Source organism: Camelus dromedarius, chromosome 5 (genome assembly GCF_036321535.1).
Source record: "Camelus dromedarius isolate mCamDro1 chromosome 5, mCamDro1.pat, whole genome shotgun sequence".
Lineage (NCBI taxonomy): Eukaryota > Metazoa > Chordata > Mammalia > Artiodactyla > Camelidae > Camelus > Camelus dromedarius.
Window position 1 is genome coordinate 35,121,711 of NC_087440.1, and position 27,761 is coordinate 35,149,471.

Sequence of the window (27,761 nt, forward strand, 5' to 3'; positions counted from 1 at the left end):
AAGGTAAAGGAGCAAGTGAAAAAAATCATCTGCAAAGTGTTGAAACAGGCCAGATAGAGGGATAGGCAGGTTTGGGAGGCAAAGCCTAAAAGAGTCTCAAACTTGATTGTGCATGAGAATCACTGGATGGTTTGTTACCCCCACCCCCACGCCCTCCGTTGCTGCGTCACAGTCCTGGAGCTTCACATTCAGTGGGTCCAGGATAGAGTCTGAAGATACCGAATATTAGGTGAGCCCTGTGCTCCCGGAAAACAGTGATGGTTAAGAAAAACTCCAAAACTTTTGTTTCCCTAAGTCTCCCCACCCTTCTGTGTTTTGAGAAATGCTTTCTTGCCAAGAATTGCTCTTCCCCCGTGACGTAGAGTTACTGTCCACACTTTCTCATAATTCATACAGACTTGCAGACGACTCCTGTTTACTTGCGACAAGGCCACACACAGACCCTCCAACTTTCTGTTCTTAGCCTCCTGAACGATTAGCTGAGAGCAGAACCGTTTGTTCCCCTGAAATCAGCTATCTGCAGAGAGAAACTCCCTGTCAGCTGAATGAGATATCCCCTGATTGCAAAGCCATCATAAATGTAAATTAACTCCTCCTGCAGCTTGTTTTCCTCTCACTACAAAAGTCTAAGGCAAACCCAACCTGCTGAGATGCTCAGACCTTTGGCTTTCAGGGTGGCGCTACTGCAATGGCTCCTTCCTTTCTTTTTGTCTTTGACGGGCCCCGGATTGTACATCTCTAACAACTCCCTGGAAGATGCTTGTGCTGCTGCCCTGGGGGCCATGCTTTGGAAACTGCCACCCTAATGCAATTATAGGCAGTTGGGAGAGTACTGGTTTGCACTAATAAGCCAAAGGGTAGCTGTTAAGTATGTGAACCTGGTAAGTCATTATAAAAACTTTTCTCAGGTGAAAATTAGGACGCATTAAAAATGGAGGACGCCTGCCTCCTAGGTCTTGGCGGTGAGAGGGCCAGGTTTCTTTCCAGATTATGTCTTTATGGTCTTTCTGTCACTTGGGAAGGAGTCATCCCCCAAAGCGGTGTGACTCAGGCACATGAAGAAGGCGACAGGCCCGTAGTCCTGGAGAAAGTGAAGAAGGAAAGGGGTCCTTCAAGATGCAGTAAGTAATCCCAGACCTTCAACTTTTTGCCTCTTGTATTAGTGCTAGCGCCGTAGTTAAGTCACTGCGATAGTTTCATGGTTTATGAAGGTATTGTTGCGTAGTTCTCAGACTTGAGACTCGTTTCCTCATCCTCTCAGATCAAAACAAAAGCCCCAAACTCCATCTTAACTTGAGAAAACAAAGATAAAAATGCCTAACAGGATTCATGCTTAAATCAACACTCAGCAATGTTTTAAGCGCTGCCTTCTCCATGTTCGTCTTTCATGTCAGCAAAGTTAACAGTTTGAGTGCTGCATCTTAGGACAGCAGCTTAGGCGGTCTCTGGCTTTACACACCTTGTGGCCTGAGATTTCTATCTTTGGCTCAGCGTTAATGATGTTCCCTGCTGACCCTCTTGTGTGAAGGCAGAGCTGGAGAGCACGGCTTCGATAGCAGTGTTTACATGAATGTTTGATAAGTGTCTGTCAGCTCCTAGCCCTCTCCAAGCCCAGGAACACAAAAGAAGCCAAGGAGCCCTGGAGCTTTTTGTCATCTGAAAGCCTGGTCTGGTGTGTTTGGTGAATTTCAAATCAGCATTGAGATTGTTCTCTTTGTAGCTCAGATTGTAATTTATGTATTATTTACTCAAAATATAGAACAAACCATAAAAGACGATTTTGCTTTTTCTGAAAGGGCTCTTGATGACGGGGGTCAGAATTCTTTTAATGTCTGTGTATCTTGCTACATTTTGTTTGGTCCCATTGGACACAAAATACGCAGATTGAGCAGGTTTGGCAGGTTAAACTGAGCTCTAAGAATATTGACTGTGTCCCGCTTCCCCCTCCTCCAAATCATACATATTTTCCTTGAAAGAAGAGATGGCGTTTTGGAAAGACTGGCTATAAACAGGGCAATCTGTTTTTTGTGTATCTTACTGTGGGCAATACAGAAAAAAAATTCACATATTAATTGGCTTTGAATTTTCTGAGACCCCCTACACCTTTATTTTGACAATTCGTGTTGTGCTCTCTGTTCAATAATTCATGACTCTTGAAACAGGACTTGAGACAACTTTTTGGTTTACACAGTGCAGAGATAGAAAAAGTTTAAAATGTTGTGGTGCCAGAAATATCAACCTCATCCTCTTAAAATAACCTCTGCAAATTTAGTGGCATTTCTGAAAGAAATGGATAAAATAGTTTACTGGTATATTGTATTCTATAAATAGCAGATATTATAAAAATATTATAATTAACATTGCAGTAGTTGCATAGTATGATCTCCTAATAAAATCATATATGTAAATTTGCTTTTCTTAATGTGAAGTCCCTCAAAAATAAAAGGCAGGGAAATATTGCAAAGAAAGGACAAGGCAAGAAATCTAACAACCTGGAGATGCCGCTCATCTTTCCTGCTGACCACCTGTGTTAAATTGACTGATTGTGTGATCTCTCTCAGCTTGATAAAATTGTTTGAATTTCTAGATCAAGCTATTCTTGAAGCTTGTTCTGTCCCTTGGATTTCAAATTTACATGAGCCAATATATTCTTTAAAGTACAACAACAAAAACAGTTAAACTAGACTGAGACTGTTTAACTTTGTAACAAAAAGACTTTTGAATAATGTACCATTTCTATTTAGAGTGAATTTACCAACATATTATTAGACATTCAACTGAATTCATATTTTTTTTGGTCCTGATCTATTCCCTGTTCCTATTATGGTTTGGATTTCCTTATATGTGTTAGGATTGATCATTAATACTTTTTACAAATATTTTCTGTGTTGTATTATCTCTGTAAATTATTAAATTAGCATACTACTTCTGTAGTGATTTTCTGAGTCAGTCTATCCAAGGCAGGGGGTATGTCAGCTATGATATCACATACCCAGGAGAACGATCATAGAAAGTTAATAAGTGAATTGCAATCAATACATTAGAATTCTATTTTTATTACTCCTGTGAGCAAGATTTATGGTTATATACCATTGGGAGAGAACTTTCTATTGATCTATTGACAAGAACAAGTTCCTACTGATCTTTCAACAAAAACAAGTTTCTAAACGATGTTTTAAGGACTAAGCCTGTAAAATGGTAGATTCACTATATGTGGACTACCTTTCTACGTCCCATACTGACTGTGGCTCCTGTTTGGATATGATCTTACCAACCTTAATTCAGAAAAACAGGCATAGTATGCAGACTACTGCAATGCTAATCATAATATTTTTATATCTGAGCTATCTGAGCATAATTTTAAATATGACATTTCTTTCACATATTTACAGCATACATATGGGAAAGTAGAAGCAATGTATGTTTTTCAAAATTTGTTTCTTGGATATAACATGAGAAAAGGGTCAAATGAGTACTGAAGCTTGACAAATGCTAAGTTCTACTCTATAAGAGTCTTCTTTATTAAATTACATTGAAAAATGACTAAGGCTTTTTGAATATCCAAGATCTAATTTGACCACAGCTCTTTTATTTCATGAACTGTCTCAAGGGGTGTACTTTGGGAAATATTTGGTTAGTGTGAGGGGTGCATGAAAAATTGGCATCAGGACTAAGGGACTAGTTTATAGCCCACTCATTTGTAGCCTTGAATTTAAGCCGAATACTTTATATTTTATCCCTTTGCAAAAATAAGTAAGGTTATTGAGGAGTTGGGGATTGGGTGTGACACTTTCATATTTGTACCTAAGGATGCATATTCTGAGGAGCCTTACACAATTAGATTTACCTTCTTGGATCAATCACTTAAAAGTTGCATTGTTTTGTTTTTCTCTACATGATAAGCACGTATATACTAATTTCGTTCAATCTGTTTTTCCATACTTTTCTAATTTTATGTGATAAGCAAGATTACTATTGTAAGTTTAAAAATTAATAGCTCTTCACTTAAAGATAAAAGCTCAGTTTTAGAATACAGTATTAAATATTAAGGAAAGATGAAAGGATGAACGCAAAAATCTCAGGAAAATTTTAAGTCTGTGATTGATGTTATTAATTAAAGGAAATAAAGAAGAGGAAATAGTTGCAAATCATCTTGAAAATGCATGCGTGTGTTAAGAATTGATAAATATTTAGATTTGACAAAGGATAGGGATGACTAGGTTTCTTGGATTGTGTAGAGATGAAAATAAATCACTGCCATCAAAGAACTTATTTGGAGAAAGAAAACTAATACACATGAATTCACTTAAACTTTTTAAATGCTACTTTGTGTAGAATTGACTAGAAGAGGAAATAGAGTTTATAGAATCAGAGATCAGGGATACATAGAAGAGCCTAAAGGGCAGAAAAGAAAAAGTAGGAGACAATCAGGTTTAAAAGGAAGATTTTGATAAGCAAAGGTGAGAGGCAAGGGTGACTGAATACATGAGCTGAAGAAAGAGCATGGGGTCTGAGTGAGTGTAGCATACAGAGAGGAGGATGAGAAGTCAGATCTCACTGAGGTTACTGATATTTCACCTAATGTATGTCACCACAGAGCAAACAAAATACACTTCTATTTTTACTTGGAGTAAAATACCTGGGTTCATTTACTCACTTTGAGAATATGACTATAAATTAATGGTGTCCAAGATATCACTTCTTTAAATGTTACCTAGGGGTCCTGATTGAATTGTCTTCAAGAACGAAGGAGCTGGTCCAAAAATATCCTGCCAAAGGAAAGAGCTTGGAAGTGTTTAGTGACATAACATCACAACCAGAGAAGAGGGAGGAGTTGGGAGTATAAGAAAGGTTTGGAGAGAAAAATCAAGGGTGAAATTGAACAGGGCAACAGGCATGATAAAACTTGGGGTCCTAACTTAAGTGGAATATGTAGGCATTAAAGAGTATTATACAAGGCCATAACATGATCCAACTTACATTCTAAAGAGTTTACTCCATACACTGAATGAAGAATTGATCCAAGTGTGAAAGAGTGAAAATGGGGTCAACTTGAAGTCCAGTGCTATAGTCCTGGAAAAAGATGCAAATTGGCTGATCAGGAGCCCTGACAACATGTAATAAAAATAGTGGATAGATTGGTAACAGATGTTTTAGGTAAATCAACAGAGCTCAGTGATTTGGATGGAGAGTGAAGGGGAAGAAATCATCAAGAATAATTTGCAGGTTTTTCAGCTTAGTACCTGGGTGTCTGTTGTGTGTTAACATTTACTGGAAAGGAGGAGATATAATGTGATGAATATTTTTGAACAATTCAAGATCTTTTAAGAGATTTTAAAGTAAATACATACACACATACAACATAGAAGAAGATGTTACTGAAGGTAGTATGTAGGATATTGAAAGAAGGGAGTATTCAGAAAAACTTAAAGTTTTTACAGCAAACGTATTTGGGAATGTGGACTTGGATCAAAGCGGGATAAAAGCAGGAATTCTGTGAAAAGAGTAGCTTTTAGAGGAACGTCTCAATAAGGAGTTCCAGAGAAAGTTACCAATAATTTCTTCCCGATCATTTACTCAGAGGATTAATGGTTTATCTAGTCATTTCGCAAGTTTCACCTTTGGAAAGTCATTCCCCTTCAGCAAACTGTCTGTTTCCTTAATCTTAAGAGAGGATAAATAAGGAGATACACCTCATCAAGCACTAGACAGATTTAGTTTCTGAACCAAATGATAAATTTAGTCTTTCCCTGTGTGTTGGTGGAAAGAAATCGCATATCCTGAGCAAGTCTGTGAAAGATTCAGGATTAACAGCTGAGAATTACTCTCTGATATGGACTTGGGGATTTGTACAGGTGATTTCTGGGGGCAATTAATACAACATATATCAATAAATGGTCAAACAACACTTCAGTGAACTTTAAGAGAAATTTTTTTTCTAAAACACTAAAAATTGTGGCTAGAAGGCAAAGTATATACTTTTGCAACATGGTTGTGTATGTAACTAAAATTTTAATAGTATAATAAATTTCCTTTAATGTGACTTAGAGAAGACTGATCTGCATTAATAAAAGCCTACAAAAAAGAATACTTTAAAAGCGAAGTTATGTTGTTTAGTCTGCATGTAATTATTCAAAATAATAAAATTTTCCTATATACTGTACCCCCAAAAGGTATTTAATAAGTTGAAAAGGCTAATTTAAAGTTAGTACGTAGACAAACATTTTTGAATGCATTTAAATTATTTCCAAGGGCATGAGCAAATACAGGGCTCGTATAAATGATAAACATTCACCCCTGAACAAATATACAAGTCAATAATAAGCGTGCTTAATATAAAAATAGGTAAATGTTATTTTCTCTGTCCTCTGAATTAAAACCAATTTTAAGTCTCTTGAACTTGTATTCATCAACTATTATGTGAATGATCATTTAATATTTTGTTACAGTTGCATGGTTTAAAAAGCAGATAAAACTAGATTTTTTTCTTAATGAAGACTTTTCCATTCATATATACTAAAACTTAAAATATAAATCAGTTTTTAAAATTTGCATTAAAGTTTTAACTTAAAATTATAAACTATGTAGACCTTTTACTGACATTTTTAATACTTTTTAATCAGCTAAAAGTATCTTTATACTCACCTGGGTAATACTTTATGTATATAGTGTGTATTTTTCTAATACCAGTTCAAACTTTTTTGTGCCAGCTCATTAGAACACACCCAGACAAACCCAGGAGGAAATTTTAAATAGTCTATATTATTTTTCCAGTAAGAATAAAGAGTGAAATGCTAATTGATATTTGTTCTGTTGTTCTACAAGCTGTGAAATAAATTGTGCATTATGTACTTAACAACTAGCTTAGAGTAACAAAATCCAGAAGGGGGTAAACTTTTCATAGCTATGTGTAGATAGAATTTTTCTATATAGATGTACGTATAATACATGTAGGCATGTTTGTCAACATATATAGATATTCATACTATCATGCAAAAGGATCTTAGAAAGTGTATTTCTACATGTATTATTTCTATTAGAAGCTTTTATTTATGAAAACAGTCCATTTCAAAGTATCATTTACAACACTACTTTAAAGTGCTAAAAAGCAAAAGCACTGCAGAAAATGCATTAAGCAAAACTCAATATGATGGTCTTTAAAAGATTCCATTCTTTATATTTGATAGCAAAAAGCTCTAGAAACTTTTTAACCTCATCATTCTGATCCTTATACCTATCCTTACTCCTAAAAAATTATTAATCCAAGATATCTCCTGGAATCCTGGTAGAGAGCCCACACAACTTGAATGCTTTCAATATACCATGCCATTTCCCTGAACAAACTCAGACATTGCCTCTATTATCAATACGAGTACCAGACTTCTTTGCAAGAGAATTTTAAGACTGAGCAGAGTGGTCTCTGCCAACAATTCCAACCGTAGTTCCCCTCCACTCTGTACCATAGCACACCATAGGAAGACCAACCATTGAGATGATTTCATGTTTCTATTGTTATTCATCCTGTTCCCTCTGCCAGGAATTTCATCCCGAATTTCGTCACTTTTTGTGTTGTACATTCTATGAGTTTTGACAAACTTATATAATTATCTGTATCCACAGGATAAATAGAATATTATTGGCCTAAAAATTCCCTGTGCTCTACCAATCATCTCTCCCTCCCTTCAAATGAGCCCCTGGCAACCAGTGCTCTTTTCACTGTCTCTATAGTTGTATCTCTTCCAGAATGTCAAATATTTGGAGTCATACAGTATGCTGCCTTTTCATATTGGCTTCTTTCACTCTAGTATGCATTTAAGATTCCTCCATGTCTTTTCATGGCTTAATAACTCATTTCTTTTTTTTTAATTGAAGTATAGTCAGTTTACAACATTGTGTCAATTTCTAGTATACGGCATAATACTTCAGTCATACATATACATACATATATTCCTTTTCACATTCTTTTTCATTATAGGTTACTACAAGATATTGAATATAGTTCCCTGTGCTATACAGTAGGACCTTGTTGTTTATTTTATATATAGTAGTTAGTATCTGCAAATCTCAAACTCCCAGTTTATCCCTTCTCACCCTCTTTCCCCCCGGTAACCATAAATTTGTTTTCTATGTCTGTGAGTCTGTTTCTGTTTTGTAAATAAGTTCATTTGTCTTTTATTTTTACTGTGAGTCTGTTTCTATTTTTTAAAAAGTTCATTTGTCTTTTTTTTTTAATGGTTCACATATGAGTGATAGTATATGATATTTTTCTTAATCTTTCTGGCTTACTTCACTTAAAATGGTGATCTCCATGTCCATCCATGTTGCTGTAAATGGCATTATTTTATTATTTTTTATGGCTGAGTAGCATTCCATTGTATATATATACCACAACTTCTTTATGCATTTATCTGTCAATGGGTATTTACATTGCTTCCATGTCTTGGCTATTGTAAATAGTGCTGCTATGAACATTTGGGGTACATGTATCTTTTCGAATTAGAGTTCCCTCTGGATTTATGCCCAGGAATGGGATTGCTGGATCATAAGTCTATTTTTAGTTTTTTGAGGAATCTCCATAGTGCTTTCCATAACAGCTGCACTAAACTACATTCCCACCGACAATGTGGAAGGATTCCCTTTTCTCCACACCTTCTCCAGCATTTATCATTTGTGGACTTTTGAATGATGGACATTCTGACTGGTGTGAGATAGTACCTCATTGTAGTTTTTATTTGGATTTCTCTGATAATTAGCGATATTGAGTGCATTTTCACGTGCCTATTGGTTATTTGTATGTATTCATTGGAGAATTGTTTGTTTAGGTCTTCTGCCCATTTTCTGGATTGGGTTTTTTAAACTATTATTAAGTTGTATGAGCTGTTTATGTATTCTGGAAATTAAGCCCTTGTCAGTCACATCATTTGAAAATATTTTCTCCCATTCCGTAGGTTGTCTTTCTGTTTTGCTTAAGGTTTCCTTTGCTGTCCAAATGCCTATAAGTTGCATTAGGTCACATTTGTTTCATTTTGCTTTTATTTCTATTGCCTGGGTAGACTGTCCTAGGAGAACATTGCTAAGATTTATGTCAGATAATGTTTTGTGTTTTTCCATTTATCTATTGAAGGATGTTTTGATTGCTTCCAAGTTTTGGCAATTGTGAATAAAGTATAAACATTTATGTCCAGGTTTTTGTGTCAACAGAGGTTTTCACCTCATTTGAATAAAAACGAAGGAATGTAATTGCTGGGTCATATGGTAAGAGTTTAAGTTTTATAAGAAATTGCCAAACTGTCCGAAAGTGGTTATACTATTTTGCATTTTCATCAATGAATGAGACTTCCTGTTGCTCCACATCTCCACCAGCATTTGGTGTTCTCAGTGTTTTCAATTTTATCTCTTCTAATGGATGTATAGTGGTATCTCACTGTAGTTTCAATCTAGTTTCCAAATGATGTATGATGATGAGCATCCTTTCATACACTTAATTGTCATTTGTGTTTTTTGTTGTTGAGGTATCTGTTCAGGTATTTTGCCTCTTTTTTAATTGGGTTGGTGGTTTTCTTATTGATAAGTTTTATAATATATGAGTTCTTCATATATTTCTTCATACCAGTCCTTTGTCAAATAGGATTTTTTGCAGATTTTCTTCCAGTCTATGGCCTTTTAATATTGTCTTTCATAGAGCTGAACTTTTTATTTTTAATAAAATGCAACTTACCAGTTTTTTTCCCCCATGGGTCATGCTTTAAGTGTTGAACTTAAAAGTCATCACTGTACACAAGGCCAACGAGATTTTCTCCCATTATCTTCTAGGATTTCTATGGTTGTGCATTTTACATTGAGATCTAGGGTTCATTTTGATTTAACGTTTGTTAAGGTATAAGGTCTTTGCATAGATTCTTTTTCTTTTTTTTTTTTTTCCTGCCTGTGGATATCCAGTTGTTCCAGCATCATTTGTTGGAAAGATTATCCTTTCTCCATTGAATGACTTTTGCTCCTTTGTCAAATATCAGTTGACTATATTTGTATTGGTCTATTTCCAGGTCATTTTATTTTCCATTAATTTATTTGTTCTTTTACCAATACCACATTGTCCTGATTAATGCAATTTTAAACTGAGTCTTGAAGTTGAGTAGTGTTAGTGCTCCAACTTTGTTCTTCAATATGGTTTTGGCTCTTCTGGATCTTTTGCCTTTACATGAGACTTTAGAATTAGTTTGTCAATATCCACAAAATTACTTGCTGGGATTTGGATTGGAATTGCACTGAATCTTTAGACCAAGTTGGGAAGAATTACTATCTTAATAATATTGAATCTGCCCATCCATATACATAGAATAGCTTCCATTTCTTTAGATTTTCCTTGTTTTCTTTCATCAGAGGTTTTTGTTTGTGTGTTTGTTTTGATAAATTTCCTCATAGAGATTTTGAACATACTTTGTTGGTTTTATACCTAAACATTTTCTTTTAACATTTCCTTCTTTTGTGCTACTGTAAATGCATTTATGTTTTTAATTTTAAATTCCAATAGTTCATTGCTAGTATATAAGAAAGCAATGGATTTTGTGTTAAACTTATATTCTTCCACCTTGCTATAATTGCTTATTAGTTCAAGTAGATTTTTTTTTTGGCTGTGAAATCTTTGGGGTTTCTGCACAATCATATCATCTGCAAGTGAAATAGATTTATTTCTTCCATTTATTTTCATTTCTTCTCTCACTGCATTTGCTACGACTTCTGGGACAATATTGAAAAAGTGTTGAGAGGTGTGTATCTTTTCCTTGTTCTTGACCTTAGCAGGAAAACATTTAGTTTCTCACCGTTAAGTTTGCTATTTGCTTTAGGTTTTTTTGTAGATGTTTTTAATGAATTGATGAAGTCCCCTCTATTCTTAGTTTCCAGAGTTTCTATTATAAATGAGTGTTGAATTTTTTCAAATGCTTTTTTGCATCTATTGCTAAGATCATATGATTTTTCTTCTTTAGTCAGTTGATGTAATGGGATACATTAATTGATTTTTGAATGTTGAACTAGCCTATCATATCTAGAATAAATACCACTTAATTTATTGTGTAATTCTTTATACATTGTTGGATTCAACTTGCTAATTGTGGAGGATATTTGCACCTGTGTTAGTGAGAGATATTAGTTTATAGTTTTCTTTCTTGTAACATTTTTATCTGGTTTTGGTAATAAGGTAATTCTGGTTGCATAGAATGAATTATAAATATTTCCTCTGCTTCTGTTTTTGGGAAGCAATTGTAGAGATTGGGTATAATTTCTTCTTTAAATGTTTGGTAGAATTCACCAGTGAATCCACCTGGGCCCAATGCTTTCTGTTTAGAAAGGTTATTAATTATTTATTCAATTGGCTTTGTAGATATATCTCTATTTAGATGTTCTATTTTTCCTTGTGTGAGTTTTGGTATATGGTGTCTTTTAAGGACTTAGTCTGTTTCATCTGCGTTACGAAACTTGCAGGCATAGAGTTCATAATACTTCTTTATTCTTCTTTTAATGTCCATGGTATCAGAAGACATGGTCAGTCTTCCATTTCTGGTGTTAGTAATTTGTGTCTTCTCTTTTTTCTTTGTTCTGGTTGTTATTATTTCTTTTTTTCTGCTTACTTTGAATTTATTTTCTCTTTTTCTAGTTTTTAAATGTATAATCTTAATTTTTAGGTCTTCTTTTCTAATACAAGTATTTGTTGCTATAAATTTTTCTTTAAGCACTGATTTTTTAATGCATCCTGCAAATTTTATGTTTTATTTAAACTATTTAAAAATCTTTCATGGTACTTTGACCCATGTGTTATTTAGAAGTGTGCTGTTTAATCTCCAGATATTTTGGTGTTTTCCATCTATCTTTCTGTTGATTTCTAGTTGTTTTTTTTTTTCTTTCAACACTTTATAAACATTTCACTCCAATCACTTCTTGATTGTATAGTTCCTAAAAGAAGTCCAGTGTTATTTCTACCCTTGGACCTTTATAGCCAAGGTCTATCCCAACCTCCCCATCCTCAGCTTCTTAAAGATTTTCTCTTTATCTTTGATTTTTGGCAGTTTGAATATGATATGACTATATAGATTTTTAAGGAATATTTTTTGCTTGTTCTTTAATTTCTTGGTCTGTGTTTTGGTGTTTATCTTTAATTTTGGAAAAAGTTGATTTATTATTGCTTCAAATATTTCCTTTGTTCCTTTAACTCTCTTTTCCTTATGGTATTACCAATATGTGTACATTACAACTTCTGTGAATATCCCAGTTTCTGTATATTCTATCCTGTCTTTATATTTCTCTTTGCATTTACATTTTGGGAGTTTCTGTTGACTTTTCTTCAAGCTCATGGATTCTTTTCCAGGCTGTGTTCAGTATATTAATGAGCCCATCACCTGCATTCTTCATTTTGGTTACAGTGTTTTCAATTTCTAGCATTTCCTTTGATTCTTTTTGAGAGTTTCCATCTCTCTGCTTACATTACCTATATATTCTCATATGTTGTCCACTTTTTCCATTAGAGTCCTTAGCATATTAGTTAAAATTATTGTAATTTTCTGATATGATAATTTCAATGTGTCTGCCATATGAGTCTGGTTCTGTTGCTTGTTCTGTCTCTTCAGACTTTGTGTATTTTAGTGTGCCTTGCAAATTTTTGTTGAAAGTGGGTCATGTACTAGATAAAAGGAACTGAGGTAAATATGCCTTTAGTGTGAGGTTTTATGTTTATCTGGCTAGGGGTTAAGCCATGTTTAATGTAGCTGTATCAGAGGCTAAAGTTTCCTCTGATGTCCTTATTTTTGTCTCCCTGTTGTGTGTGAATTTCCCTAGGGTGTTTTTACATGAAGTCTGAGATGTGTGGTTCTCTCCGTTGTACTCCCCTGTTACCATATAGGAGCTCTACTGATCTGGTGGTACAGTTGGCTATTTTATTTCCCTACTTGGAAGCAGGAGGTAGCTGGAGTTGGGTTTTTTCCCTCACCAAGGTCAGTTAGGCTCTGGTAAAACAATTTATCTTGAGGGCAGTCCTTGTTAAGAACAATAGACTATTTTGGGAGTATTTTAGAATGGCTACTTTTTTCATCCCCTGCTGAAAGCATAGATTTATTTTTTTCTGATCTTCAGCATGGGAACCTGGAGGTAAAACTCATCCATAAGTTCAGGACTGCCCGAAGGCTATCCCCCACCCTCTGGAATTTTTAACTCCCAAACCTGCCTCCAGCCATTAGTCAATTACAAGTAGGTTTGTCTAGCCCAGTGCAGGTTCCTGTGGAGAGTTCTGCTCTGCTAAGTTTTGAGTCTTTCTATCTGACTGCTTGTCCAACTTTGGGGGTAGTTTTTTGCCTTGTGACCTTAATCTTCAGGTGGAGATAAGGAGAGTTGCTGATTTTCAGTTCAGTTTATTTCTCATGGGAATCAGAGTGGTGATTTCCAAGTTCCTATATGCCAGGTGGGAAACCTGTAAGTATCTTTTACGTGCTTCTCTTGTAACTAGTGCCTGGAACCCTTTGAGGGACCAGAAAGTCATAAAATGTATGTAGAGTGAAAGAATCAATTCTCTCTACCCACTTACCACAAATGTCAAATTAGATTCCTTAAGATCTAGAGCATTTTTTTTTGTATCTCCCATATGTCAGTGTCCAGCATCTAAAGGCATTTTCAGTGAATAAATCACTTAACTTGCTTTAAAAGCATGGCTGTGTGGTCTGAACCAATGGCCCTAGATATGCTCAAACCTCTTATGCAAAAGAACAGAATGCACTAAGATAAACCACCTCATTTTAATTTACTTCAAATCATACCTACTGGAAAGATAGGCACCAGAGACTAATTAATGACCACAATGAAAATGATGAGACATTAAAGGGCATCCTGATAGGCAGATAACTTTTCCATTTTGAGATATCTCTACATCTTAGCATTTTGTACACAGCTTTGCAGGAAATAAGTAAAGCTAAATTAATAAGTACAAATTAAAATAGGTGGAGATAAAGAGTTGTATTTTATCAAGAAACAGTTTAGATGGTTCTAGTTAGTTTGCAATGTTTCTTTGGCTGCCTAGTCTCATTCTATAAAGACTGGATTCCTAGGGTACAAAACTGTCTCTCTTTGTGCTTCCTTACCATTTAACATCCTTATGAGGGGATTCACCACAGAGTTCTTCAAAGGGGAGCAATTCAGCACCCCAGGGCCAGGCCAGCAGCAGCGCTTCCCAAACCATCATCAGGCACTTTTAAAGATGAACAACAGCTCCCCGGGAGGTGTAGTGCAAATCCAGCCCTTTAAACTCATTTACTTTAATTGCGTAACATTTTAAATACTGCACGCCAGTGAGAGGCAGGTGGATCAGCAGGTGCAATGTGGCGATCTGCCAATAATGGCATCAGAAAAACAGTCCCTCTCAGAGGCAAGAAGCGAAAGAGACTGAGTGAAGAACTCCTCTGAGCTTAATGTCTATTTCATCCGGTAATTGCAGCAGAGGGGAGGATTTCCTTTCCAAGCAATCTAAACCTAAGCTGTTTTATTCATTTTTAGCTATGCCTTTTTTTTTTTTTTAACAGGGGAGGTTTCAGAAATAGAATTGTAGTCCAAATTCAGCCAAGTCGTTTCTGCATTCACCCTACTGAAAGTCATTTATGGGTAAAGATGTTAAAGAAAAAGAGAAATCATGAAAGCAAATGGTTTCTTTCTAAAATTTTTTTTATGAACAATCTGAAGCATATCATGCTAAATTTTGTACTGGGGGTATTAATTTTATCCAAGTAAAATGTGAAGGCAAATTATTAAAGGAATTCATGGTATTAATTTCTAAACTAATAAACTCCAACCTACATAAAGTTTTTATTTCTTCTTTCATTGGTACTCTTTATGTCCAAGGGAGAAAAATAGTGCAGATAAAGTATAAAAAGAGTATGCTATATATTAAAAAACTACAGAAGTTAGATATTCATACAAATACCCAAATTGATTAGAAATGGGTAAATGAAGATAGATTTGTTAATTCTGTGTCTTTTTTAAATGAAAAAAGGCAATTCTTGATGATAAATTCTATTTGGTTTGTTCTTAATCAAAGACATCAATTAATTTTTCATGTGTTTTGACCAAATTGATCTGAGGTTAAAGTGGTGGTCAGTGGAGGAAGTGAATTTGTTTATTGGATACTAGCTCTATTTCAGGCTTCCTTTTTGCCAAAGTACAACTCTGTTGAAGTTTATTCAGAACTGGCAGTTAACAAAGTAATATCATATACCACACCCTCAGCAGCAGCTCAGAACAATTAAGGGTAAGACAGAAAAAGGAAAAAAAGAAGGGAAAAGTTGATGAAATTTAAGATCTGCTCTTTGCCAAACCCCGTGGTTTATCTGTTGCATCTACATACTCTGAAGGCAGGTGTTATTCTCCTTCTCCTTTGTATTTACTGAGGCTGAGAGGTGTTAGCCCCAACCAGACAGCTATTGGGTGTGCAGAACAGTTTCAAATAATTTTATCTTTACGCCACAGTGAGCTATGTGCTAGACACACATGCTTTGCATGATATATCAATAATTAAATTTAGGGATTATGTGATAGGAAATGAGTTTTCCTTCATAATTATTTTACTATCAGGATGATAGCTGTAATGAAACTCTTAAGGAGAAGTCTGTAGAAAACTAAATGTTTACATTGAGTCCTGTCTACATGTAAGATATAAAGAGGGTATAGATGGCTATACATACTCTAATTTCCTGCCTTTTAATTATATACTTTCTATTAATAACACTGCTTGGGTCACTTGATAAATCAGGAAATATATCCCATATAAAAACCTTCAGTCTTTAATATTGTACCAGCTTTTTTCCCCTGTTTACCGTGCAAGCCAATATTTTCTGTTAATTTATATTCACACTTCTCATCATTCAGGGTATCCTTTAAGTCATGGCAGTACACAGAGACGAGGGCAGGAAGAACAGGGACATAAGGATATATCTATTTCACACCAAAATAAGAGTGAGATCAGACAAGGAAATTTGCATAATGAAAAACCATACATAGCATAATGCGCTTTCACTTTGCAGATCCTCATAACCAGTAATCAGAATTGCAGTTTGCATCATTTAAAAAAAAACATATCTAGAATGACTTACTCTTTTGTTTATGTTGAAAACTTTCTCTGGTGATACTAAAATAGCTCTCTTCTCTGCCCTGGCACCTGTAGTGCCTCAAATAATCTTGTCTGACAACCGCAGGAGTCCTGAAGTCAAGTCAGGCAGATGTAAGAAGGAACGTTCCTGATGGCTAATGATGCCTCCTAGGGACCACAGTTCTGTTATGTAGGGATATGAGGCTTCTTATCAGATATCAGGAGAGAACAAATGACTGGCTTAAAGTTTGTGATGTTATGTCATTTAAGTAGTTGGGAGGTTGGGCAAATGACTTTTTAGTTTGTGGACTGGCCAGATTCTCACTGTCATCTCAACCAAATAAAACTCATTTGATTCCTTCAAAAGGATAAAAAAGAAAAAGAAAAGGAGAAATAATCAGCCCACTTTTTAATTAATTGAAGTTCTGTGTAAAATAAGAAGTTAAGACCAACATTGATGTGAAATACAGATTTGATCTATCAGATTTTAATTACATTGAATGACAGAGTTGCTGAAATATTCATGTGGTTGAAATGGCTAGACACATTGCCTGGTAGGTAACAGAAATGGTGCAGCATAATTTCTGTCTTTATTCTTGTGTACAACAGAATTTGTCTCAGCATAGGAGATGCAGAAATAGTCAGAAAAGTTAGGTTAATTTCCATTACAAGGGGCAGAAAGACCAGGCTTAAGGCTATAAATCTAGGACTGCAAAAAAAGAAAGGGTGTGATAGGAATGAGATTTTTTGCTTATATTCAATTATAATGAGTTATTCACAATTTTGTTTCATAACTACATTAATCAGGGTTCTTCAGTGTATGTTGCCAAATTTAGGATTTTTACCAATTTGATAGTAAGAAATGGAATTCAGTTGTAGTTTTAATTTGTGTATGCCCTATGATTACATAGGTTAAACATCTTATATATTTAAATGTATTTTGAGCTCACAATAAATAACACTTACAGAATTATAACCAGTCAGTGTCTAGTTGATTATTGTAAGTAAAACTTTTCAGGGAGTCTGTTATTTAAAAAATATAGTGACTTTGTTAAGAAATTAAAGCATAAATCTTTGACTCACTATTATGACATGTTCTTAGTTAAAATGCAAAAATTCATACTGCTTTTAAGATTGACATTTAGTTTTTGAATTACTCAGTATGTTTAGAAAAATCTGTGGCATGAGAAACTATTTGGGACATATTTTTAAGTCTCCTTAGTGATGGATGAATCTCAAAAAGTTTAACCTTAAGTTAAATCACTCTGCGTTCAGCATTTTTTAAAACTATTGAAATTGCCAGGTCTCAAGATAATGAAAACTCCAAGTGTTTTCAATCCCTTTATGACAAAGAAAATCAATGATCACATGTTGAGGCTTTTCAAAGTGTGATTTCTATATTTTTGAGATATAATTGGCATATAACATTATGTTAGTTTCGGGTATACAACATAATGATTCAATATATGTGTATATTGTGAAATGACGACTACAACGATTCTAGTTAACATCTATCACCACAGATGATTTCCTTTACTGTACAGAAGCTTTTTGTTTGATCTAGTCTCTCTTGTTTATTTTTGCTTTCGTTGCTTTTGCTTTTGGTTTCAAATCAAAAAAAACCACTGAGACCAGTATCAAAGAGGTCAGTTCCTATGTTTTGTCCTAGGAATTTTATGGTTTCAGGTTTTATGTTCAAGTCCTGATCCACTTGTGTTGATAGTTGTGTATGGTGTGGAAGATAGTGGTTCAGTTTCGTTCTTTTGCAAATGACTGTCCAGTTTTCCCAGCACCATTTATTGAGAGACTATCCTTGAAAGGGTCTTTAAATACTGTGGATATGTAAATTTTATCAAATGTCTTTTTTTTCTTATCTAATGAAAGATGATCTAGTATTTTTTTTTTCCTATTTGATTGGTGTGGTGTTCTGGTGTGCTGTTCTATGTCAATAGATTTTTTATATTGAACCATTCTTTCATTATTAGGGTAAATAAAACTTAACAATGGTTTAGTTTTCTCATTTTTTTCCAATTTAAAATTACTAGTATTTTATTTATTTTTAAAATACATGCATATTTGTATTTATGCATACATGGTTATCAGCTATCTTTTACTTAATGTGTGTATGTTTTATCTGTTTGGAGTATCAGGTTGTTATTTGGGGAATTATTTGGTAGCATAATATCTCTTTTCTATACTTTGGAACTGTTTACATACCCTGATTCTTTATTATTCCTTGGATGTGTAAAACAATTCACAAAAAACTAACAGGGCTAACTTGTTTTTCCATTAATTTATTCTTATGTTTAATTACTCATAAAATATGTTAGGATAAGGCAAGGCATCAGAAACACAGTGTAATGCAACATTACTCTTGACTTCAATGAACTTACATTGTGAAAAAACACATGTAAAGTCAAATGCAATTTAATGTCCTGATGGTTTTGACAGTGTTTTTAAAGATCAATGTGAAAGAGAAAGGGGGAGATGAGGTGGGCAACATACAAATCCATTGACCAGTCAGTCAATGGGATGGCCAGATGTCACCTGCCTCTTGATATGATGGAATAGAAAGTACATAACACTATATGTATACTATTTTTAGTTAAAACAAAAAAAGATAAACTGAACTTCATTCTCACTAGCCCCATAACAATAGGTTGAATGGAGGATAAAGGACAATTTGAACAAGAAAACAAGCGATCAGTCTGCCAAGTCTAGAATGTGGGCATGCTTGAGTTCAGATGGTCTTAAAATTGGGTTCTTAAGAAATGTGACATTAAAGAAAAAAGGCTAGAGGAAGGGAGTCCAAAGCACAAACTTACACTTATAAATAAGTACTAGGGTTGTAATGTACAATATGATGACTAAGAAACTTGTGAAAAGGGTAGATCCTAAGAGTTATCACAAGCAAAAAGTCTTGTTATCTTTTTTCTTTTGATTGTATCTATGAGATGATGGATGTTAGCTGAACCTGTTGTGGTTATCATTTCACAATACATGTACATCAAGTCATTAGACTTTAACTTTATACAGTGATTATATCAATTATTGCTTAATAAAACTCGGAAAAGAAAATACATGGCATAAAAAAAGATTAGATTAACTCAATAAAAATTGTTTAAAAATAAATTTTAAAAAGAAAAAAAAATGATTAGATTGTTATGGAGCAAAGAAGGCAAAAAAACAGGCAAACAAAATGCAGTGTGCACACCTTGTTTGATTCTAATTTAAACAAATCAACTATAAAGAGACATTTGTGAGGCAATCTTGGAAATTTGAATACAATCTGTATACCAGATGATTTTAATAAATTAATCTTGGCAAGTGTGATAGCATTATGGTTACATTTTGTAACTGTAGCTTTAGAAATATTTACTTAAAAATTAAGGTCAGAGAATGGTTGTGTGGGATTTGCTTTAAAATATTAAATCACAAAAATGATATAGAGCTGATACATAGGCAAAACAGAATATTGGAACCATACAAAGAGTACATCCAGATTCATTATACTGTTTTCTCTCATTGTTTAGATTATTTGTAGTTTTTCCATGATAAAAATTTTAAAAATAATAAAAGACCCACAGCACAGATAAACCTCTAATCTCAAAGAATAAGGAACTATTTCCTCATAGTGTTCAAAATATTGTTGATATAAATGAACACCTTTTGTAACCTGGTGCTAAGATGCATGCTATGCTATTTAGAATCAATGGTTATGTACCATCTGAAAATAATCTTTGAAAAGACACTATCTAGACATTATAAAAACAACATCCAAAAGACTTCACCTCACTCAGGACTCTTGTTTTGATTATAAAATGCAATTTTGTAAAATTATTATGGACTATGGAGAAAGGGAAGACATAACAATTGGAGAGTTGTTTTCTCCCCATTAGTGTTAGTGCAGATATAAAATGTTTATTTCTTATTTTTCAAAAAAGGAGATACAAGATAGTACCTAAATATTATGCTTTCCTTGTAGTAGATAACTTCCATCTGAAAACAGTAAAGACAAGAAAAAGTAAAGCTTCACATGTATAGAAATATTTTCAGTATTTAATTTACTCTTATATAGAAATATAATTTAGATTATCATGCCCAGGAGAAAAAGCACATCCAGCAACTGTGCTGAAATAAACCACCTTCCGAGAAACAACTGCAGAAGTATGTGTTTCCATGATTTGAGTTCTTTGTCTAATTAGTGAATTCACGTTAACTTCTGCTACCACCCAGTAAAGAAATGGCTGGGAAACTTCTCCCTGATACGGGGCAGAGAAGACTTTCTGCATCATGAATCTTCTCTTGGCTGTTGAGAGGCACACTGGGAAGTGTAAAAGAGTTTGAAAATGGCCATCAATTTTGTCTGCCATCCATTTTTCTTTGGAAAGTTGGCACTGCTGGGACAGCAAGATAAATTAAGGAAAAAAAGGGAAAAGAAATAGTCCAACTCTTTAAAAGAACAGATGAGTGAGATAGATTCTGCAGCTAGACTATGAAACACCATCTGTGACCCCATAGACAGCTGACAAGTGAAATCTGTTTCTTCATTTTAAAAAATCATGTCTATCAGAGCTGATTTTTCCGTATGGAATTTCCCTAGTTTCAGAAAACATTCCAAATTGACAGATTCCTCTTTACAAAAATTCCGGAAAATTTTCTTGCAATTTAGTAGATGAGTTTTCCTACTATAGGATTACTTCAAAGTGTTTTATGAAAGATGCTTTAGCAAGTAAATGGCACCTGCTTGTCTTTCCCAAAATACCAAATTTAAGGTAAATAAGATAAATAGGAAGAGGCTTCTGTGACTGAAACACTCAGAAACGCTCAGCGTGTCTAGCTCCTCCCACAGGCAGCACCTTCTGACACAGTGAGAGCTCCTTGGTTCCCAGAGTCATTGGAGGTCTCTCTGCATCCAATCTACATGGTACTCAGTCCTCTAACAAAGGCAGGGACGGAGGGGAGAGGCCACGGGGCACAAGTAACCCACAGGCGTGCAGCCCGTGGTTTTGCTTTATGCCAACTTCACAGCACGGCCCAGCAATTTTTTTTCCTGAAAAAGAAAATCTACTCCCCAAAATCACTAGGATGCAAAGTTGATTCTACACAAGGTTCTTGGGGACACAGAAAAGAATTTATGCCCCACACACGAAAGCAAACAACCTAGCAAAACATCTCATTTGAGATTTATATTTTCCCCCACATTTCTCTTTTATGAGTCACCGCTAGGCCCCCCTCTTTCCTTCCAGAGTATTCCCCACAAGACAATACCCTTAGCTTTTATTTTTCTAACTAGACCTATTTGAGGACTTACAGGCCCTGCAGGCCCAATTCAGAGCAGGTTTATCAAATCATTCATCTAATGAACTCCTCTAACTGCCTAGGGGGAATCTGCTGCTCAGAAAACTCAGTTTAGTTTGTCATTATTTTTGCATCCCAGAATGAGAAAGCAGCAGCTGTTAGGACAGAAGCTGGAAGGGCCCTCAGTGAAGGGCGTGCGTGTGCAAGTAAGCTCTCCTGTACTGCATAGAGCCCTTGCAGAACTACAACTTTCTGTGTTGCTTAGAAATAAACTCCCCTGACAGCAAGACAGCCGAGCAATGGAAGTGAGCTGACGTTTTCTAACTGCAAAGCTGATTCCCTCAGAAGCCTACTTAAGTTCCGGGCCCTTCGCTCCAAAGGCGGGTTAGATGCTGAGTTGGTTGGGTTATGCAGTTGTTTCTCAACTTTCAACGTGCAAGTGAATTACCTGGGAATGTTGTCAAAATGCAGATGCTGATTGAGCAGGTCTGAACTGTGGCCTAAGGTTATGCAGATTTCTTGCTTCTGGTCCATGGCTCACACTTTGAGGAACAAGGAGTGTTCTCGTGGGGCAGGGTGCTGAGGGTGGTGAAAGAAGGGGGGACAGAAGGGATAGCAACTTGGAATCAGGTGTTTCTATGTAACATTTCTGGTAAGATAACAGAAGAGAAAGATACTCAGATTTCCAAGGTGCCAGCAGATTGTTTTGCTTTTTCTTCATCTACTCATTCTAAACATTCTATATCAATTTTGTAAGTCATTTGGTATTTGCAGTTTTGTATGATTTTTCTTAAGGAAGATCCCTACAATTATATAAGCTTCAGGCTACATAGAACTCGAATTGTCATTGTCTGTTGGGAAACCAGAAATTTGGTTTGATAGTGTGTATATCCACTTAGCCTCATGTTCCACTTCTGAGAGGAGGAATTTATCAGTAGGAAGTAGGGCAGTGAGGAGGAAAGAAAAAAATCTTTCTATAGTCTGGTGCAAAAATTAGGCTTAGAAACATCTCTTCAATCAAGGCTGATTAAAGGATGAGGAAGAAAAAAGAACTTATGGTTTTAATAAAAAAAAAATCCTTTGCCATAGTAAGAGTGTTAAAAAAATTAGGATGAAATGATGAATTCACTACTATCTGAATGAGACTAAGCCTTAAACTTTTTAAAGTATTTGTCCAACAAAATACCAAAGAAAATTGTGAAATCTGGGGAAAAAAGAGAGACTAAAATTATGGGGCAAATATAAGAAATGAAAACCATGGGAGTCTGGATATATTCTATCTAGGGAAAAGGATAAAAATCCACATTTAAAAAATAGGAAGAAACTAAAGAAGCATAAAATATGTATACAATAAAATATTACTCAGCCATAAAAAAGAATGAAATACCATTTGCAACAATGTGAATGGATCTAGAGACTGACTTCACTTAAGTGATATTATGATACGTTTTTATCATACTATGTTGAGTCTAAGACAATGATATAAATGAATTTATAACACAGAAACAGACTCACAGATAGCAGTCTTATGGTTGTCAAAGTGGGAAGAGGGGAGAGAAATTAAGAGTTTGAGATAAACAGATACACATTGCTGTATATATAAAGTAGATAAACAACAAGGACCTACTGTATAGTAGTAGGGAACTACATTCAATATCTTGTAATAACTTACAGTGGAAAAGGATCTGAAAATATAGACACATTGTATATATACTGTGTGTATACATGAATCACTTTGGCACACCTGAAAGTAATACCACATTGTATGTCAACCATACTTCAATGGAAGAAAAAGTGAAGAAAAAAAAGAATCAAGCTTTGCCAAACATACACATATTCTTAAAGTACCAATACAAAAAAGAATGCATAAAATCTACAAAATATTGTGTCAACATATTTTTAAAATATACAGACAAAAACTTCAAAGTAGAAAAATGCTTTTCTGAAACATATCACATAAGCAATAAGATATTTTGGAAAACAAACTAATGTCAAAATTGAACAACTAAAGCTATGCTTGGAAGTAAAATCACTGTCTTACATGCTTCACTTATTTAAGGAAAAAGAAAAACTAACGACTTTCAGCTGTGGTAATTACAGAATGAAATACAAGAAAATAAAATGCAACTTTGAGGAAGAAAAATTATAATGTAGAAGAAAATAGAGGGGAAAAATTAGAATTGATAATTCTGTCTGTCAGGCTACATTAATCAAATCTAAAAAAAAATGTAAATTTATTTAACAGAACAACACAGAAATTCGAAATGGAAAATACCAAGTCTTTTTAGTAGAAAGAGGCTGAGATCCATCTCCAACTTCTTAAGAGGGAAATAGGTAAAATTCTATTGCTAATATTGGAGTAAGTATATCAAAGAAAATTACAAAAACAAACAAGATTTTGAAAGGACAGAGGAAAGTCGAACATCAATACAAACTAAACAAAGACCTTCAGGTCATTAAGCTTCTCCCTAGGGGTTGGGTACTTAAAGGCTTTATTGTAAGGGAATGTAGTTTTTTACCATAACTGATTTTTTTTTTTTTGACGGTATAAAGCTTCTGTTAATTGTCTATGTTTTTCATTTCTGAGAATTTTGTGTGAAAAGCAAAACTAGAAATCCTCTGGAATCTTTTTTTTTTTTTTTTTTTTTTAACGGCAGGATCTGAGGCTAATCTAATTTTTCAGTGGTTGCCCTCTCTGGGCATAATTGGGAATCTGTATCTGGGAAGGTCCAGCATTTTCAAACTCATATATTCTGTAATGTTAGCTCAGACCTAGTGGATTCATTAGATTTTATTTTGCTTTACAAAGGGATACAGCATTCCAAGAGAACAGCCATGATATGTGGGGTTATCAGATTTCACTGAAATTGTTAGCTACTCTATCTCCACTCACATAGCATTGGGCGTGCCCTGTCATTATCAGCACACTAATTGGTGCTTGCAAGAAAATCTGGCCTCACACATGATACTCTGTTTGTCATCAATAGGTTTCAAATCCTACACCACAAAAGAAAGCATGTCTTTAACAAAGTTAAAAATTACCTTGCTATTTTCTCCCTGTTCTTATACATGAGACCCTGTGGATTTGAGCTTGCCTGTCTTGTGGTACCTTGATTTAGAAGGTAAGAAATAAGTCAGTGGACTTTAATATTCTGCACCTTTCCACAATATACAAGAGCGTTCCAATTCTAGCATGGGCCCAAGACACACCTAGTCAAAGTTTGTTCTTTCACTGTACACATACGCTTGTCAACTGTCCAACCTAGGATTAGGGAAACTCTCACTATCCCCATCACACTTAGACAGGAAATAAAAAGTAAATGAGATAATTTGAAATTAAATAGGATAGTAGACTTAAATCGTATTAAATGTGACCTCTACTTCTAGGCAATATGACATAGTAGGCCCTGAATTTACCCTCCCACCTGAAACAGCTAGACTGTATTTAGAAAAACAAAACAAAGCAAAACAAAAAAACCAACTTAACCAAACAAAAAACCGCACCAGATTTCAGACACGGGGCATCAGGTAGTGAAGAACAGTGATTCCTGAGACAAGGAAACAAAATGAGCTTGCTGTCTGGGGACACTGTCTAGGCCACAGTGAAATGAGTGGGAATCTAACAGGTGAGAGTCCGGGGAGGCCAGTGTGGCCAGGAATCTGCACTTATCTCTGTTAAATCTTGCCTCCATAAAAAAAAAAAAATTTTTTTAGTGCAGTAATTATAAAGTTATAAATAAAAAAGCAGTACTAGCATAAGACAAGATAGAAACATCAGTAGAACAGAATGTATAGTTTGGGATCATGTTCAGGTAAGCCTATCCTGGTTTTAGGGTCAAGAAAATCTGCAGTAATTTATTTAAGCAGTTACTTTATACAGTTAGCAAATGCGTAAGTAATGAGGTAAGGAGGGTCTCCCATTCAGGAATAACAGGTGAGAAAAGGTATTCTATTTTAATTTTTAAATTAAATTTACCTATCAATATGTATATTTTTAATAAAGTACTGTATGTCTGAAGCTGAAAGCTAAGGAGAAAGTGCCATGAAGTCTGAAAATGTATTATTGGGAATGTGTTTGTAGCAAGTAACTTTCAAAGTCTTTTTATGAAAAGAAGCTCAATTTTCTCACATCAAAAGAAATTATTCTCATTGGTTTATCTGCTCATATATGTATAAATATGTTAAGCTATTTCTGCCTTTTTGGCTTTGCCATTATTAATGTTTGGTTTTTGTGCTCTTTTGAATGCGTCATAGTCTCAGTATGGTCACTGTAACTCCAACCATCATTTCCACATCTAAGGGAAGAAAAAGGGAGTGATCATCCTTTTTAGTTAGGAAAATAGAACAATCTTACTGTTTCTTAATAGAGAGCTATTTAGAATTGGAATTCAAAGAAGAGCTTGAAAGATTTGCATTTATAAATGTGCATATAGCATTGTAAGCCATGCATAAAAAGGGAGCATCAGAAACATTAAGAAACTCCAACAGTGCAAAATTTATTAGTAGACAGGTCAACAAAAGAAACTGAGAGAGAATACGTGGAGTAGAAGAAACCCAGGACAGTGGGTTCCACAGAAACCAAAGATAGTGAGTTGGGAAAGAAGTGATCAGCACGCCAAAGGATATTCAGATGTAAAGAAGTGAATGGAATAACAAAGATAGAAAGTGTACCTTAGAACCTGTGATATCTTAGCAACAGATTTCAGTTGAATGGTGATGATACATATTATGTTGCAATTTGTTTCTGAAGGAGGGCAGGGGGAAGTAAGTAAATGGAAAAGGCTTCTTTTTACATACATTTCATTGTATCAAGTTGCATTTCCTTGTAAAAGCAAGAAAAGAATAGAGGGAATGGGTGTGGGCTTGAGGAAACAGTATGTATGTGCTTTCTATGAGTTGAGAGAACTAAGTATTTATAAATGCCGAGGAAGGCCTGTTAGGTGGAGGGACAGCCCAGGTGCAGGCATTGCAAGAAAAAGACAAAAGAGGACAGGGTGCAGGCAGAGGTAGAAAGCTTTGCAAATATGGAAATGGAATTGTGTCCTCGCCTTGTTCTGACTTGTTTCCTTTCTAAAGTGAAGGCAATGTCATCTTCTGAATAGAAGAGAGAATGGAGGGATGACAAAAGTAGAAAAGATTTGAAATAGTCCTTTTGAAGAACGACAGAAGCACCTGACTAGGAGAAATGGAACGGTTGCCAGAAAGTTAGAAGATCTGGTTGATACTGAGCCATAAATGTATACTGGCAGCTGGGTTTAACTATGCAGGTGCAGGCTTAGAGAAGGCAGATAATTGGATTCATCCAGCTCACAGTTTTACCAGGCAGGTGTGCTGAAAGGACAAAGGCACAACAGACGTTATAAATTTTGCAGGTTGTGGCTGAAATGAAGCATGGAATCCAAAATGTCTGGGGGAAGGGTTCCATGATAATGATGATTTTTATTTTCAAAACTGTCAAAGTTTCCAAATTTTCTATACATGAAATAGATTTCTGTTCAGTGCAGCAAGTCAATGCATTAACTTTCAGTAGTTTGTATGTTTTCAGTAGCTCAAAACAATTGGAACAATTGGCATAACATATCAGTGATTAGATAGCCCATAGCACTGTATATTCCTGAATATCGTCATGTCCTGAATACCATGTCCCTCACACTCACCTGCAGCAAAGAAGATTTGACCCCTGCCTCAGGGTAGGGGTCATACACCTGCCGCTTGTCCTGGCCATCATTTTCATGCACAGCTCACCATCTGTCTTTACACTCTCCTTGAGGCAGCATCAGTGATCTGTGTGGTTCATCCTTATTTCTCTGAAAACCCTTCCTCAAAGCATTTATCAGTCAGAAAAACAGTCTTGTTCCCACTGGGTTGTCATCTACACCCCTTGGTGCTGTCTCTGTTCCTGAGTCCTAACTGTGTACTGAGATATGTTTTATTTCTACCTTCTTGGCATGCATATGCCAGTTAGCGGTTGCTACCTCTGTAAGCTCAAAGATCCTGATTTCTTCAGCAGCATTGGAAATCCTGTTCATTTAATGGTAGTCACCACCTTGTTTTTCTTTATTTCTATATCTTCCTCTTTGGTAACCAGAAAAATGCATTATTATCATCATCCTTTCATCAGAATTAGAGCTCCAAGGTCCTCTCTGACAATTCCAGATTCTTGTTTTTCTCTGTATCAATTCTTATGTAATAGTCTTATTTCATAAGTTGGACTGTTTTCTTAGTTTTAATTTTCTTTGCTGATCTCTTATTCATTAATACTCAGTTTATTTCAAAACTGATAGCTTGTGTCAATAAAACTGAGAACTAAGGGAACATTTTTTAAAATCCATATTTGAATAGG

General features: G+C 35.0%; 1 long non-coding RNA gene across 1 annotated transcript in view; it reads left to right on the top strand.

Moving 5' to 3' along the window:
* LOC105094197 (uncharacterized) overlaps nt 1–27,761 on the top strand; it is a 1,056,246-nt gene that overhangs the window by 876,324 nt on the left and 152,161 nt on the right. The gene's annotated exons all lie outside the window — the stretch shown is intronic.